We start from the raw sequence: 2,914 nt of genomic DNA, 5'->3' as shown, positions 1-2,914 counted from the left end.
AACTTGTAATTTGTTGAGATTTACCTGAACAACAAAACACACCCTTACAGCATCAAAAATGCCGATAAGCGAATGATGGGCCTCGCCCCATACCACTGGGCCCATGCCCCCTCCCCCACACCGCAGTTCCTATGGCTATAGGACCCGAAAAATCATTAGCCAGGGAACTCAGTCCAATGCGTCACAGTTTGTATGGGCAAAATATACAATTTGTATTTAGACGCACGTTATGGTTGTAGAACCTGTCCAGTATCATTTCAGAGAAAACCGTTGCATTCCTGTTTATAGCCCTATATCTTTTAATTCATATACGGATGATTGATAGTTCAATCAAATCGGATATATACAAAAAATCATTAAAGAAGGTACTCTGTAGACAATCCGAACGTTAGTTTCGTTTTACTTTCAAAAAATAACAGGGGTTACCCCTTAAAATCCGCAACTCATAACCAACATATTTCGACTCACTGTAGTTATTAACGATCTTGCTGCGTGGGAATTCTGATATTAATGTAATAATCAATTGTCATTATGAGATATCATTAGCTATTAATTTGTAGTATTTCAGTTGTGTGAATTATGTATTTGAATATTTCCCATATACCATAACAATGCATAGTGAGGAGCAGGTAGATAGTGTTTCTTGTAAAAATTATAGAATTTTCTCACCCGAGCCGTTTAAAATCAATGGCTCAAAGGTCTGTCTGCCAAAGAAATTCCACTTTGTTGCCAACAAATTAACAAATGTTCTATTATTAAAATTATTGGAGTTTAATTACTTGCATCGTAATTCAATAAATATTTATATGCCTAATAAGCGTATTTAGGCCTCTATGTAATATTTTACGGGATGTTTAAAGTAACGACGGTTATTAATAATTATAATTTGTATAAGTACAGTGATTAATCGGATTTAAATGACGCTTATAGAGTCGATCGTCCGTCGCTTGATCGATCCGTTTGACGCCAATGACTGACTTTCACTGTTCATGATCATTATAGTCAGCTGGGGGCAGTCGACCAAAATAACAGGCTGGGAAAGTTATGTCAACTAAATCCATCCAAACGCACTGAAGAAAATTGGTCACCCGAATATGCTCTTCTCATTACTAGTGATTGTCCGTTTGTTTTCCACGGCTCGCATCTTTTGTTGGGCGAGGCATGGACGTTAACTATAACAACTTACACAAACGCTTTCACACGCGTTCGACACGCGGCAGACGAGATCGGTCGGGACGAAGTTTGTGCCGTGCATGCGTTCGTTGAATGATGATTGTTTAAAGCGATTGTTTGGAAGATAAAACAATGGTAAATACAGTGGATTCAAGGGTCGATATCAACTTGATTTGTCCCACGATTATGAATATCATTTTATAATTGCTCTCTCATTTGAATTGTCTAAAGAAGTAGCTCCTATTGTTTAAAATTAGCAGAATCAGGATCTTAATTATAATTCTTCCTGTCGGAAAAGTGTTACAGTTGTGTACTGTTGCTCGTGGACAATTCAAGCAGAAATATATTTTTAGCTTTTGTTACATCGATGTACTGTATAATAATACCAACAATATTATTAGTTTACGTTATAATTTATATAGCCTATGACGAAAATTAAATTATGAGTACTATCGCTACAACACATTCAAACGGTACAAGATGATTCAAAATATATTGTACGTGTCACATTCGTCAAATATAATTGATTACTGATTATTTTATTAACATTACGATTCTGCTCTTATAAATAATAAATGGAAGATTATTGGAATGCAAAAATATAATAATAGCATGTAGTGGAGTGGCCAATATAATAATAATATTTTTTAATATAACAAATATGAAAATAGCATATTCTTGACATTTCCATTATGTTCTTCGTGGCTCGTCGTGACCACTCCTTAGACTTAGAGCTATGATGAAACATGAAATATAAAAAATGAAAGACTCGATGGTTCAGGTGAGAAAAATGATGTTAATGCATTGTCCAGCTCTATATGATGTTACTACAGTCCGGCAAAGCTTCCCCGTCCCACGTCAGAAAGCTAAGCACAATTCGTTGGGGAAATTTTAAAAATCATATGAAAATGTTACCGATATGAGTCTAAATTGATTAAAATAAACATTATAATGTCTAAATTGTCGGAGCTTCAGTGTGCACTGTCCCTGGATCCTTTCCTATGGTTCTGCCACCCGCTTGTTGGGGATATCCCACACCCCGGAAATTTCTGACGCCGCCTCTGTACTAAACGATTTAAATTCATACTTAGCATTATCAGTTGGTGATATCGCTTTATCCAGGCTCATATTAATTTTGTAATGCAGCACTTTTGGTAAATGATAGGCTACATCATCCTCATCAAACATGGAATTCTATCTATACCAAACAAAACGAAATCTCAATCATGCCCTTATCGTGGGATCAAAGATGCTACTATTTATCATTAATACCAGTATTCGCACCTGTTGGTGGCTAACTTCAATAAATCGCGTGAAATAGCAATAGATTTCTATCGATTTAAAGTGCTATATGAATCATATCTTAAATTTATTGCCATGTGCTTATTGTGCGCTTCTCATTAAGGATTGATCCGTGATTACAAAAGTACACGCGCCACTGACCGATTAGCAGTACCAAGGGAGACCTCATCTCCTGTCATTCCCATAACTGAAGGACTTGGGAAGTCGATTGGGAGGCTAGTATTTACACACATGGCATGATCGAATCGTTGGATACATTAAGCTTGATTGATCATTAATGCCAAGGGATGATCAGCTATCAATCAAACGAAATCTAATTAAAAATGAACAGACTTGTTCATATTATTAGCTATCATATCTTTTTAGGATTTAATGTCATTTTATTTCGATGAAATAATAAAATCTCGGTTTTAGAGCATGCCAGGTCTATATGTGCTTC

Source organism: Anneissia japonica, unplaced genomic scaffold (assembly GCF_011630105.1).
Source record: "Anneissia japonica isolate Jap-2015-1 unplaced genomic scaffold, ASM1163010v1 scaffold21_len1647178_cov195, whole genome shotgun sequence".
Taxonomy (NCBI): Eukaryota; Metazoa; Echinodermata; class Crinoidea; order Comatulida; family Comatulidae; genus Anneissia; species Anneissia japonica.
Note: the sequence above shows the minus strand (reverse complement) of the source record.